Raw genomic sequence first — 12979 nt, 5'->3', positions numbered from 1 at the left:
GGGTCACTCTCTCTTTCTCTCTCTCAGAGTCACTCTCTCTCTCTCAGAGTCACTCTCTCTTTCTCTCTCTCAGAGTCTCTCTCTCTCCCTCTCTCTCAGAGTCACTCTCTCTTTCTCTTTCTCAGCGTCACTCTCTCTCTCTCAGAGTCACTCTCTCTTTCTCTCTCTCAGAGTCACTCTCTCTCTCTCAGAGTCACTCTCTCTTTCTCTCTCTCAGGGTCACTCTCTCTTTCTCTTTCTCAGCGTCACTCTCTCTCTCAGGGTCACTCTCTCTTTCTCTCTCTCAGAGTCACTCTCTCTCTCTCAGAGTCACTCTCTCTTTCTCTCTCTCAGCGTCACTCTCTCTCTCAGGGTCACTCTCTCTTTCTCTCTCTCAGAGTCACTCTCTCTCTCTCTCAGAGTCACTCTCTCTCTCTCTCTCTCAGAGTCACTCTCTCTCTCTCTCTCAGGGTCACTCTCTCTTTCTCTCTCTCAGAGTCACTCTCTCTTTCTCTTTCTCAGAGTCACTCTCTCTCTCTCTCAGAGTCACTCTCTCTTTCTCTCTCTCAGAGTCACTCTCTCTCTCTCTCTCAGAGTCACTCTCTCTCTCTCTCTCAGAGTCACTCTCTCTTTCTCTCTCTCAGAGTCACTCTCTCTCTCTCTCTCAGAGTCACTCTCTCTCTCTCTCTCAGGGTCACTCTCTCTCTCTCTCTCTCAGAGTCACTCTCTCTCTCTCTCTCTCAGAGTCACTCTCTCTCTCAGAGTCACTCTCTCTCTCTCTCTCAGAGTCACTCTCTCTCTCTCAGAGTCACTCTCTCTCTCTCAGAGTCACTCTCTCTCTCTCAGGGTCACTCTCTCTTTCTCTTTCTCAGAGTCACTCTCTCTCTCTCTCTCAGAGTCACTCTCTCTTTCTCTTTCTCAGAGTCACTCTCCCTCTCAGGGTCACTCTCTCTTTCTCTCTCTCAGAGTCACTCTCTCTCTCAGAGTCACTCTCTCTTTCTCTCTCTCAGAGTCTCTCTCTCTCTCTCTCTCTCAGAGCCACTCTCTCTTTCTCTCTCTCCGAGTCACTCTCTCTCTCTCAGAGTCACTCTCTCTCCCTCTCTCTCAGGGTCACTCTCTCTTTCTCTCTCTCAGAGTCACTCTCTCTCTCTCAGAGTCACTCTCTCTCCCTCTCTCTCAGAGTCACTCTCTCTTTCTCTCTCTCCGAGTCACTCTCTCTCTCTCAGAGTCACTCTCTCTCCCTTTCTCTCAGGGTCACTCTCTCTTTCTCTCTCTCAGAGTCACTCTCTCTTTCTCTTTCTCAGAGTCACTCTCCCTCTCAGGGTCACTCTCTCTCTCTCTCAGAGTCACTCTCTCTCTCTCTCAGAGTCACTCTCTCTCCCTCTCTCTCAGAGTCACTCTCTCTTTCTCTCTCTCAGAGTCACTCTCTCTCTCTCTCTCAGAGTCACTCTCTCTCTCAGAGTCACTCTCTCTCTCTCTGAATCACTCTCTCTTTCTCTCTCTCAGAGCCACTCTCTCTTTCTCTCTCTCAGAGTCACTCTCTCTCTCTCTCTCTCAGAGTCACTCTCTCTTTCTCTCTCTCAGAGTCACTCTCTCTCTCTCTCAGAGTCACTCTCTCTCTCTCTCTCTCAGAGTCACTCTCTCTTTCTCTCTCTCAGAGTCACTCTCTCTTTCTCTCTCTCAGAGTCACTCTCTCTCTCTCTCAGAGTCACTCTCTCTCTCTCTCTCTCAGAGTCACTCTCTCTTTCTCTCTCTCAGGGTCACTCTCTCTTTCTCTCTCTCAGAGTCACTCTCTCTCTCTCTCAGAGTCACTCTCACTCTCAGAGTCACTCTCTCTTTCTCTCACTTAGAGTCACTCTCTCTTTCTCTCTCTCAGGGTCACTCTCTCTTTCTCTCTCTCAGAGTCACTCTCTCTCTCTCTCAGAGTCACTCTCTCTCTCTCTCTCTCAGAGTCACTCTCTCTTTCTCTCTCTCAGAGTCACTCTCTCTCTCTCTCTCAGAGTCTCTCTCTCTCTCTCTCAGAGTCACTCTCTCTCTCTCTCTCTCAGAGTCACTCTCTCTCTCTCAGAGTCACTCTCTCTCTCTCAGAGTCACTCTCTATTTATCTCTCTCAGAGTCACTCTCTTTCTCTCACTTAGAGTCACTCTCTCTTTCTCTCTCTCAGAGTCACTCTCTCTTTCTCTCTCTCAGAGTCACTCTCTATTTATCTCTCTCAGAGTCACTCTCTTTCTCTCACTTAGAGTCACTCTCTCTTTCTCTCTCTCAGAGTCACTCTCTTTCTCTCTCAGAGTCACTCTCTCTCTCTCTCTCTCAGGGTCACTCTCTCTCTCTCTCAGAGTCACTCTCTCTCTCTCTCTCTCAGGGTCACTCTCTCTCTCAGAGTCACTCTCTCTCTCAGAGTCACTCTCTCTCTCTCTCTCTCAGAGTCACTCTCTCTCAGGGTCACTCTCTCTCTCTCTCTCTCAGGGTCACTCTCTCTCTCAGAGTCACTCTCTCTCTCAGAGTCACTCCCTCTCTCTCTCTCTCAGAGTCACTCTCTCTCTCTCTCTCTCAGGGTCACTCTATCTCTCAGAGTCACTCTCTCTTCCTCTCTCAGCGTCACTCTTTCTCTCTCTCAGGGTCTCCCTCTCTTTCTCTCTCTCAGTCACTCTCTCTCTCTCTCTCTCAGAGTAACGCTCTCTCTCAGAGTCACTCTCTCTCTCTCTCTCTCAGAGTCACTCTCTCTTTCTCTCTCTCAGAGTCACTCTCTCTTTCTCTCTCTCAGGGTCACTCTCTCTCTCTCAGAGTCACTCTCTCAGAGTCACTCTCTCTTTCTCTCTCTCAGAGTCACCCTCTCTCTCTCTCTCTCTCTTTCTCTCTCTCAGGGTCACTCTCTCTCTCTCTCTCAGAATCACTCTCTCTTTCTCTCTCTCAGAGTCACTCTCTCTCTCTCTCTCTCAGAGTCACTCTCTCTCTCTCAGAGTCACTCTCTCTCTCTCTCAGAGTCACTCTCTCAGAGTCACTCTCTCTTTTTCTCTCTCAGGGTCACTCTCTCTTTCTCTCTCTCAGAGTCACTCTCTCAGAGTCACTCTCTCTTTTTCTCTCTCAGAGTCACTCTCTCTTTCTCTCTCTCAGAGTCACTCTCTCTCTCTCTCTCTCAGAGTCACTCTCTCTTTCTCTCTCTCAGAGTCACTCTCTCAGAGTCACTCTCTCTTTTTCTCTCTCAGAGTCACTCTCTCTCTCTCTCTTTCTTTCTCTCTCTCAGGGTCACTCTCTCTCTCTCTCTCAGAATCACTCTCTCTTTCTCTCTCTCAGAGTCACTCTCTCTCTCTCTCAGAGTCACTCTCTCTTTCTCTCTCTCAGAGTCACTCTCTCTCTCTCTCTCTCTCTTTCTCTCTCTCAGGGTCACTCTCTCTCTCTCTCAGAATCACTCTCTCTTTCTCTCTCTCAGAGTCACTCTCTCTCTCTCTCTCACAATCACTCTCTCTCTCTGAGTCACTCTCTCTTTCTCTCTCTCAGAGTCACTCTCTCTCTCTCTCTCACAATCACTCTCTCTCTCTCTCTCTCTGAGTCACTCTCTCTTTCTCTCACTCAGAGTCACTCTCTCTCTCTCAGAATCACACTTTCTCTCTCTCAGAGTCACTCTCTCTCTCTCTCAGAGTCACTTTCTCTCTCTCTCAGGGTCACTCTCTCTCTCAGAGTCACTCTCTCTCTCTCTCAGAGTCACTCTCTCTCTCTCTCAGAGTCACTCTCTCTCTCTCTCAGAGTCACTCTCTCTCTCAGAGTCACTCTCTCTCTCTCTCTCAGAGTCACTCTCTCTCTCTCTCTCTCAGAGTCACTCTCTCTCTCTCTCAGAGTCACTCTCTCTCTCTCTCTCAGAGTCTCTCTCTTTCTCTCTCTCTCAGAGTCACTCTCTCTCTCTCTCTCTCAGAGTCACTCTCTCTCTCTCTCAGAGTCACTCTCTCTCTCTCTCAGAGTCACTCTCTCTCTCTCTCAGAGTCACTCTCTCTCTCAGAGTCACTCTCTCTCTCTCTCAGAGTCACTCTCTCTCTCTCTCAGAGTCACTCTCTCTCTCTCTCAGAGTCACTCTCTCTCTCTCTCAGAGTCACTCTCTCTCTCTCTCAGAGTCACTCTCTCTCTCTCTCAGAGTCACTCTCTCTCTCAGAGTCACTCTCTCTCTCTCTCAGAGTCACTCTCTCTCTCAGAGTCACTCTCTCTCTCTCTCAGAGTCTCTCTCTCTTTCTCTCTCTCAGAGTCACTCTCTCTCTCTCTCAGAGTCACTCTCTCTCTCAGAGTCACTCTCTCTCTCAGAGTCACTCTCTCTCTCCCTCAGAGTCACTCTCTCTCTCAGAGTCACTCTCTCTCTCTCTCAGAGTCACTCTCTCTCTCTCAGAGTCACTCTCTCTTTCTCTCTCTCAGAGTCACTCTCTCTTTCTCTCTCTCAGAGTCACTCTCTCTCTCTCTCAGAGTCACTCTCTCTCTCTCAGAGTCACTCTCTCTCCCTCTTTCTCAGAGTCACTCTCTCTTTCTCTCAGCGTCACTCTTTCTCACTCTCTCTCAGAGACTCTCTCTTTCTTTCACTCAGAGTCACTCTCTCTCTCTCAGAGTCACTCTCTCTCTCTCTCAGAGTCTCTCTCTCTCTCTCTCAGAGTCTCTCTCTCTCTCTCAGAGTAACTCTCTCTCTCTCTCTCAGAGTCACTCTCTCTCTCTCTCTGAGTCACTCTCTCTTTCTCTCGCAGAGTCACTCGCTCTCTCGGAGTCACTCTCTCAGAGTCACTCTCTCTTTCTCTCTCTCAGGGTCACTCTCCCTCTCAGAGTCACTCTCTTTCTCTCTCTCAGAGTCACTCTCTTTCTCTCTCTCAGAGTCAATCTCTCTTTGTCTCTCTCAGAGTCATTATCTCTCTCAGAGTCACTCTCTCTCTCTGAATCACTCTCTCTTTCTCTCTCTCAGAGTCACTCTCTCTCTCTCTGAATCACTCTCACTTTCTCTCTCTCAGAGTCACTCTCTCTCTCTCAGAGCCACTCTCTCTTTCTCTCTCTCAGAGTCACTCTCTCTTTCTCTCTCTCAGAGTCTCTCTCTCTTTCTCTCTCTCAGGATCACTCTCCCTCTCAGAGTCACTCTCTCTTTCTCTCTCTCAGAGTCACTCTCTCTCTCTCTCTCTCAAAGTCACTCTCTCTCTCTCTCTCTCAGGGTCACTCTCCCTCTCAGAGTCACTCTCTCACTTTCTCTCTCTCAGTGTCACTCTCCCTCTCAGAGTCACTCTCTCTCTCTCATAGCCACACTCTCTTTCTCTCTCTCAGAGTCACTTTCTCTTTCTCTCACTCAGAGTCACTCTCTCTTTGTCTCTCTCAGAGTCACTCTCTCTCTCAGAGTCACTCTCTCTCTCAGAATCACTCTCTCTCTCTCTCAGAGTCTCTCTCTCAGCATCAATCTCTCTCTCAGAGTCACTCCCTCTTTCTCTCTCTCAGAGTCACTCTCTCTCTCTCTCTCTCCGAGTCACTCTCTCTCTCTCAGAGTCACTCTCTCTCCCTCTCTCTCAGGGTCACTCTCTCTTTCTCTCTCTCAGAGTCACTCTCTCTCTCTCAGAGTCACTCTCTCTCCCTCTCTCTCAGAGTCACTCTCTCTTTCTCTCTCTCCGAGTCACTCTCTCTCTCTCAGAGTCACTCTCTCTCCCTCTCTCTCAGGGTCACTCTCTCTTTCTCTCTCTCAGAGTCACTCTCTCTTTCTCTTTCTCAGAGTCACTCTCCCTCTCAGGGTCACTCTCTCTCTCTCTCAGAGTCACTCTCTCTCTCTCTCAGAGTCACTCTCTCTCCCTCTCTCTCAGAGTCACTCTCTCTTTCTCTCTCTCAGAGTCACTCTCTCTCTCTCTCTCAGAGTCACTCTCTCTCTCAGAGTCACTCTCTCTCTCTCTGAATCACTCTCTCTTTCTCTCTCTCAGAGCCACTCTCTCTTTCTCTCTCTCAGAGTCACTCTCTCTCTCTCTCTCTCAGAGTCACTCTCTCTTTCTCTCTCTCAGAGTCACTCTCTCTCTCTCTCAGAGTCACTCTCTCTCTCTCTCTCTCAGAGTCACTCTCTCTTTCTCTCTCTCAGAGTCACTCTCTCTTTCTCTCTCTCAGAGTCACTCTCTCTCTCTCTCAGAGTCACTCTCTCTCTCTCTCTCTCAGAGTCACTCTCTCTTTCTCTCTCTCAGGGTCACTCTCTCTTTCTCTCTCTCAGAGTCACTCTCTCTCTCTCTCAGAGTCACTCTCACTCTCAGAGTCACTCTCTCTTTCTCTCACTTAGAGTCACTCTCTCTTTCTCTCTCTCAGGGTCACTCTCTCTTTCTCTCTCTCAGAGTCACTCTCTCTCTCTCTCAGAGTCACTCTCTCTCTCTCTCTCTCAGAGTCACTCTCTCTTTCTCTCTCTCAGAGTCACTCTCTCTCTCTCTCAGAGTCTCTCTCTCTCTCTCTCAGAGTCACTCTCTCTCTCTCTCTCTCAGAGTCACTCTCTCTCTCTCAGAGTCACTCTCTCTCTCTCAGAGTCACTCTCTATTTATCTCTCTCAGAGTCACTCTCTTTCTCTCACTTAGAGTCACTCTCTCTTTCTCTCTCTCAGAGTCACTCTCTCTTTCTCTCTCTCAGAGTCACTCTCTATTTATCTCTCTCAGAGTCACTCTCTTTCTCTCACTTAGAGTCACTCTCTCTTTCTCTCTCTCAGAGTCACTCTCTTTCTCTCTCAGAGTCACTCTCTCTCTCTCTCTCTCAGGGTCACTCTCTCTCTCTCTCAGAGTCACTCTCTCTCTCTCTCTCTCAGGGTCACTCTCTCTCTCAGAGTCACTCTCTCTCTCAGAGTCACTCTCTCTCTCTCTCTCTCAGAGTCACTCTCTCTCAGGGTCACTCTCTCTCTCTCTCTCTCAGGGTCACTCTCTCTCTCAGAGTCACTCTCTCTCTCAGAGTCACTCCCTCTCTCTCTCTCTCAGAGTCACTCTCTCTCTCTCTCTCTCAGGGTCACTCTATCTCTCAGAGTCACTCTCTCTTCCTCTCTCAGCGTCACTCTTTCTCTCTCTCAGGGTCTCCCTCTCTTTCTCTCTCTCAGTCACTCTCTCTCTCTCTCTCTCAGAGTAACGCTCTCTCTCAGAGTCACTCTCTCTCTCTCTCTCTCAGAGTCACTCTCTCTTTCTCTCTCTCAGAGTCACTCTCGCTTTCTCTCTCTCAGGGTCACTCTCTCTCTCTCAGAGTCACTCTCTCAGAGTCACTCTCTCTTTCTCTCTCTCAGAGTCACCCTCTCTCTCTCTCTCTCTCTTTCTCTCTCTCAGGGTCACTCTCTCTCTCTCTCTCAGAATCACTCTCTCTTTCTCTCTCTCAGAGTCACTCTCTCTCTCTCTCTCTCAGAGTCACTCTCTCTCTCTCAGAGTCACTCTCTCTCTCTCTCAGAGTCACTCTCTCAGAGTCACTCTCTCTTTTTCTCTCTCAGGGTCACTCTCTCTTTCTCTCTCTCAGAGTCACTCTCTCAGAGTCACTCTCTCTTTTTCTCTCTCAGAGTCACTCTCTCTTTCTCTCTCTCAGAGTCACTCTCTCTCTCTCTCTCTCAGAGTCACTCTCTCTTTCTCTCTCTCAGAGTCACTCTCTCAGAGTCACTCTCTCTTTTTCTCTCTCAGAGTCACTCTCTCTCTCTCTCTTTCTTTCTCTCTCTCAGGGTCACTCTCTCTCTCTCTCTCAGAATCACTCTCTCTTTCTCTCTCTCAGAGTCACTCTCTCTCTCTCTCAGAGTCACTCTCTCTTTCTCTCTCTCAGAGTCACTCTCTCTCTCTCTCTCTCTCTTTCTCTCTCTCAGGGTCACTCTCTCTCTCTCTCAGAATCACTCTCTCTTTCTCTCTCTCAGAGTCACTCTCTCTCTCTCTCTCACAATCACTCTCTCTCTCTGAGTCACTCTCTCTTTCTCTCTCTCAGAGTCACTCTCTCTCTCTCTCTCACAATCACTCTCTCTCTCTCTCTCTCTGAGTCACTCTCTCTTTCTCTCACTCAGAGTCACTCTCTCTCTCTCAGAATCACACTTTCTCTCTCTCAGAGTCACTCTCTCTCTCTCTCAGAGTCACTTTCTCTCTCTCTCAGAGTCACTCTCTCTCTCAGAGTCACTCTCTCTCTCTCTCAGAGTCACTCTCTCTCTCTCTCAGAGTCACTCTCTCTCTCTCTCAGAGTCACTCTCTCTCTCAGAGTCACTCTCTCTCTCTCTCTCAGAGTCACTCTCTCTCTCTCTCTCTCAGAGTCACTCTCTCTCTCTCTCAGAGTCACTCTCTCTCTCTCTCTCAGAGTCTCTCTCTTTCTCTCTCTCTCAGAGTCACTCTCTCTCTCTCTCTCTCAGAGTCACTCTCTCTCTCAGAGTCACTCTCTCTCTCAGAGTCACTCTCTCTCTCTCTCAGAGTCACTCTCTCTCTCTCTCAGAGTCACTCTCTCTCTCTCTCAGAGTCACTCTCTCTCTCTCTCAGAGTCACTCTCTCTCTCTCTCAGAGTCACTCTCTCTCTCTCTCAGAGTCACTCTCTCTCTCAGAGTCACTCTCTCTCTCTCTCAGAGTCACTCTCTCTCTCAGAGTCACTCTCTCTCTCTCTCAGAGTCTCTCTCTCTTTCTCTCTCTCAGAGTCACTCTCTCTCTCTCTCAGAGTCACTCTCTCTCTCAGAGTCACTCTCTCTCTCAGAGTCACTCTCTCTCTCTCTCAGAGTCACTCTCTCTCTCAGAGTCACTCTCTCTCTCTCTCAGAGTCACTCTCTCTCTCTCAGAGTCACTCTCTCTTTCTCTCTCTCAGAGTCACTCTCTCTTTCTCTCTCTCAGAGTCACTCTCTCTCTCTCTCAGAGTCACTCTCTCTCTCTCAGAGTCACTCTCTCTCCCTCTTTCTCAGAGTCACTCTCTCTTTCTCTCAGCGTCACTCTTTCTCACTCTCTCTCAGAGACTCTCTCTTTCTTTCACTCAGAGTCACTCTCTCTCTCTCAGAGTCACTCTCTCTCTCTCTCTCAGAGTCTCTCTCTCTCTCTCTCAGAGTCTCTCTCTCTCTCTCAGAGTCACTCTCTCTTTCTCTCTCTCAGAGTCACTCTCTCTCTCTCTCTCTCAGAGTCACTCTCTCTTTCTCTCTCTCAGAGTCACTCTCTCAGAGTCACTCTCTCTTTTTCTCTCTCAGAGTCACTCTCTCTCTCTCTCTTTCTTTCTCTCTCTCAGGGTCACTCTCTCTCTCTCTCTCAGAATCACTCTCTCTTTCTCTCTCTCAGAGTCACTCTCTCTCTCTCTCAGAGTCACTCTCTCTTTCTCTCTCTCAGAGTCACTCTCTCTCTCTCTCTCTCTCTTTCTCTCTCTCAGGGTCACTCTCTCTCTCTCTCAGAATCACTCTCTCTTTCTCTCTCTCAGAGTCACTCTCTCTCTCTCTCTCACAATCACTCTCTCTCTCTGAGTCACTCTCTCTTTCTCTCTCTCAGAGTCACTCTCTCTCTCTCTCTCACAATCACTCTCTCTCTCTCTCTCTCTGAGTCACTCTCTCTTTCTCTCACTCAGAGTCACTCTCTCTCTCTCAGAATCACACTTTCTCTCTCTCAGAGTCACTCTCTCTCTCTCTCAGAGTCACTTTCTCTCTCTCTCAGGGTCACTCTCTCTCTCAGAGTCACTCTCTCTCTCTCTCAGAGTCACTCTCTCTCTCTCTCAGAGTCACTCTCTCTCTCTCTCAGAGTCACTCTCTCTCTCAGAGTCACTCTCTCTCTCTCTCTCAGAGTCACTCTCTCTCTCTCTCTCTCAGAGTCACTCTCTCTCTCTCTCAGAGTCACTCTCTCTCTCTCTCTCAGAGTCTCTCTCTTTCTCTCTCTCTCAGAGTCACTCTCTCTCTCTCTCTCTCAGAGTCACTCTCTCTCTCTCTCAGAGTCACTCTCTCTCTCTCTCTCAGAGTCACTCTCTCTCTCTCTCAGAGTCACTCTCTCTCTCAGAGTCACTCTCTCTCTCAGAGTCACTCTCTCTCTCTCTCAGAGTCACTCTCTCTCTCTCTCAGAGTCACTCTCTCTCTCTCTCAGAGTCACTCTCTCTCTCTCTCAGAGTCACTCTCTCTCTCAGAGTCACTCTCTCTCTCTCTCAGAGTCACTCTCTCTCTCAGAGTCACTCTCTCTCTCTCTCAGAGTCTCTCTCTCTTTCTCTCTCTCAGAGTCACTCTCTCTCTCTCTCAGAGTCACTCTCTCTCTCAGAGTCACTCTCTCTCTCAGAGTCACTCTCTCTCTCCCTCAGAGTCACTCTCTCTCTCAGAGTCACTCTCTCTCTCTCTCAGAGTCACTCTCTCTCTCTCAGAGTCACTCTCTCTTTCTCTCTCTCAGAGTCACTCTCTCTTTCTCTCTCTCAGAGTCACTCTCTCTCTCTCTCAGAGTCACTCTCTCTCTCTCAGAGTCACTCTCTCTCCCTCTTTCTCAGAGTCACTCTCTCTTTCTCTCAGCGTCACTCTTTCTCACTCTCTCTCAGAGACTCTCTCTTTCTTTCACTCAGAGTCACTCTCTCTCTCTCAGAGTCACTCTCTCTCTCTCTCTCAGAGTCTCTCTCTCTCTCTCTCAGAGTCTCTCTCTCTCTCTCAGAGTAACTCTCTCTCTCTCTCTCAGAGTCACTCTCTCTCTCTCTCTGAGTCACTCTCTCTTTCTCTCGCAGAGTCACTCGCTCTCTCGGAGTCACTCTCTCAGAGTCACTCTCTCTTTCTCTCTCTCAGGGTCACTCTCCCTCTCAGAGTCACTCTCTTTCTCTCTCTCAGAGTCACTCTCTTTCTCTCTCTCAGAGTCAATCTCTCTTTGTCTCTCTCAGAGTCATTATCTCTCTCAGAGTCACTCTCTCTCTCTGAATCACTCTCTCTTTCTCTCTCTCAGAGTCACTCTCTCTCTCTCTGAATCACTCTCACTTTCTCTCTCTCAGAGTCACTCTCTCTCTCTCAGAGCCACTCTCTCTTTCTCTCTCTCAGAGTCACTCTCTCTTTCTCTCTCTCAGAGTCTCTCTCTCTTTCTCTCTCTCAGGATCACTCTCCCTCTCAGAGTCACTCTCTCTTTCTCTCTCTCAGAGTCACTCTCTCTCTCTCTCTCTCAAAGTCACTCTCTCTCTCTCTCTCTCAGGGTCACTCTCCCTCTCAGAGTCACTCTCTCACTTTCTCTCTCTCAGGGTCACTCTCCCTCTCAGAGTCACTCTCTCTCTCTCATAGCCACACTCTCTTTCTCTCTCTCAGAGTCACTTTCTCTTTCTCTCACTCAGAGTCACTCTCTCTTTGTCTCTCTCAGAGTCACTCTCTCTCTCAGAGTCACTCTCTCTCTCAGAATCACTCTCTCTCTCTCTCAGAGTCTCTCTCTCAGCATCAATCTCTCTCTCAGAGTCACTCCCTCTTTCTCTCTCTCAGAGTCACTCTCTCTCTCTCTCTCTCCGAGTCACTCTCTCTCTCTCAGAGTCACTCTCTCTCCCTCTCTCTCAGGGTCACTCTCTCTTTCTCTCTCTCAGAGTCACTCTCTCTCTCTCAGAGTCACTCTCTCTCCCTCTCTCTCAGAGTCACTCTCTCTTTCTCTCTCTCCGAGTCACTCTCTCTCTCTCAGAGTCACTCTCTCTCCCTCTCTCTCAGGGTCACTCTCTCTTTCTCTCTCTCAGAGTCACTCTCTCTTTCTCTTTCTCAGAGTCACTCTCCCTCTCAGGGTCACTCTCTCTCTCTCTCAGAGTCACTCTCTCTCTCTCTCAGAGTCACTCTCTCTCCCTCTCTCTCAGAGTCACTCTCTCTTTCTCTCAGAGTCACTCTCTCTCTCTCTCTCAGAGTCACTCTCTCTCTCAGAGTCACTCTCTCTCTCTCTGAATCACTCTCTCTTTCTCTCTCTCAGAGCCACTCTCTCTTTCTCTCTCTCAGAGTCACTCTCTCTCTCTCTCTCTCAGAGTCACTCTCTCTTTCTCTCTCTCAGAGTCACTCTCTCTCTCTCTCAGAGTCACTCTCTCTCTCTCTCTCTCAGAGTCACTCTCTCTTTCTCTCTCTCAGAGTCACTCTCTCTTTCTCTCTCTCAGAGTCACTCTCTCTCTCTCTCAGAGTCACTCTCTCTCTCTCTCTCTCAGAGTCACTCTCTCTTTCTCTCTCTCAGGGTCACTCTCTCTTTCTCTCTCTCAGAGTCACTCTCTCTCTCTCTCAGAGTCACTCTCACTCTCAGAGTCACTCTCTCTTTCTCTCACTTAGAGTCACTCTCTCTTTCTCTCTCTCAGGGTCACTCTCTCTTTCTCTCTCTCAGAGTCACTCTCTCTCTCTCTCAGAGTCACTCTCTCTCTCTCTCTCTCAGAGTCACTCTCTCTTTCTCTCTCTCAGAGTCACTCTCTCTCTCTCTCAGAGTCTCTCTCTCTCTCTCTCAGAGTCACTCTCTCTCTCTCTCTCTCAGAGTCACTCTCTCTCTCTCAGAGTCACTCTCTCTCTCTCAGAGTCACTCTCTATTTATCTCTCTCAGAGTCACTCTCTTTCTCTCACTTAGAGTCACTCTCTCTTTCTCTCTCTCAGAGTCACTCTCTCTTTCTCTCTCTCAGAGTCACTCTCTATTTATCTCTCTCAGAGTCACTCTCTTTCTCTCACTTAGAGTCACTCTCTCTTTCTCTCTCTCAGAGTCACTCTCTTTCTCTCTCAGAGTCACTCTCTCTCTCTCTCTCTCAGGGTCACTCTCTCTCTCTCTCAGAGTCACTCTCTCTCTCTCTCTCTCAGGGTCACTCTCTCTCTCAGAGTCACTCTCTCTCTCAGAGTCACTCTCTCTCTCTCTCTCTCAGAGTCACTCTCTCTCAGGGTCACTCTCTCTCTCTCTCTCTCAGGGTCACTCTCTCTCTCAGAGTCACTCTCTCTCTCAGAGTCACTCCCTCTCTCTCTCTCTCAGAGTCACTCTCTCTCTCTCTCTCTCAGGGTCACTCTATCTCTCAGAGTCACTCTCTCTTCCTCTCTCAGCGTCACTCTTTCTCTCTCTCAGGGTCTCCCTCTCTTTCTCTCTCTCAGTCACTCTCTCTCTCTCTCTCTCAGAGTAACGCTCTCTCTCAGAGTCAC

The 12979-nt window shown here is 48.8% G+C and overlaps 1 protein-coding gene across 5 annotated transcripts in view; it reads left to right on the top strand.

Annotated features, from left to right (window-relative positions):
- The window catches only part of slc29a1b (solute carrier family 29 member 1b), a 607754-nt gene that overhangs the window by 303214 nt on the left and 291561 nt on the right, over positions 1-12979 (top strand). The gene's annotated exons all lie outside the window — the stretch shown is intronic.

Source organism: Scyliorhinus torazame, chromosome 4, assembly GCF_047496885.1.
Source record: "Scyliorhinus torazame isolate Kashiwa2021f chromosome 4, sScyTor2.1, whole genome shotgun sequence".
Taxonomy (NCBI): Eukaryota; Metazoa; Chordata; class Chondrichthyes; order Carcharhiniformes; family Scyliorhinidae; genus Scyliorhinus; species Scyliorhinus torazame.
The sequence above is the reverse complement of the archived record's forward strand: the minus strand, read 5'-3'. Positions and strand labels throughout refer to the sequence as shown.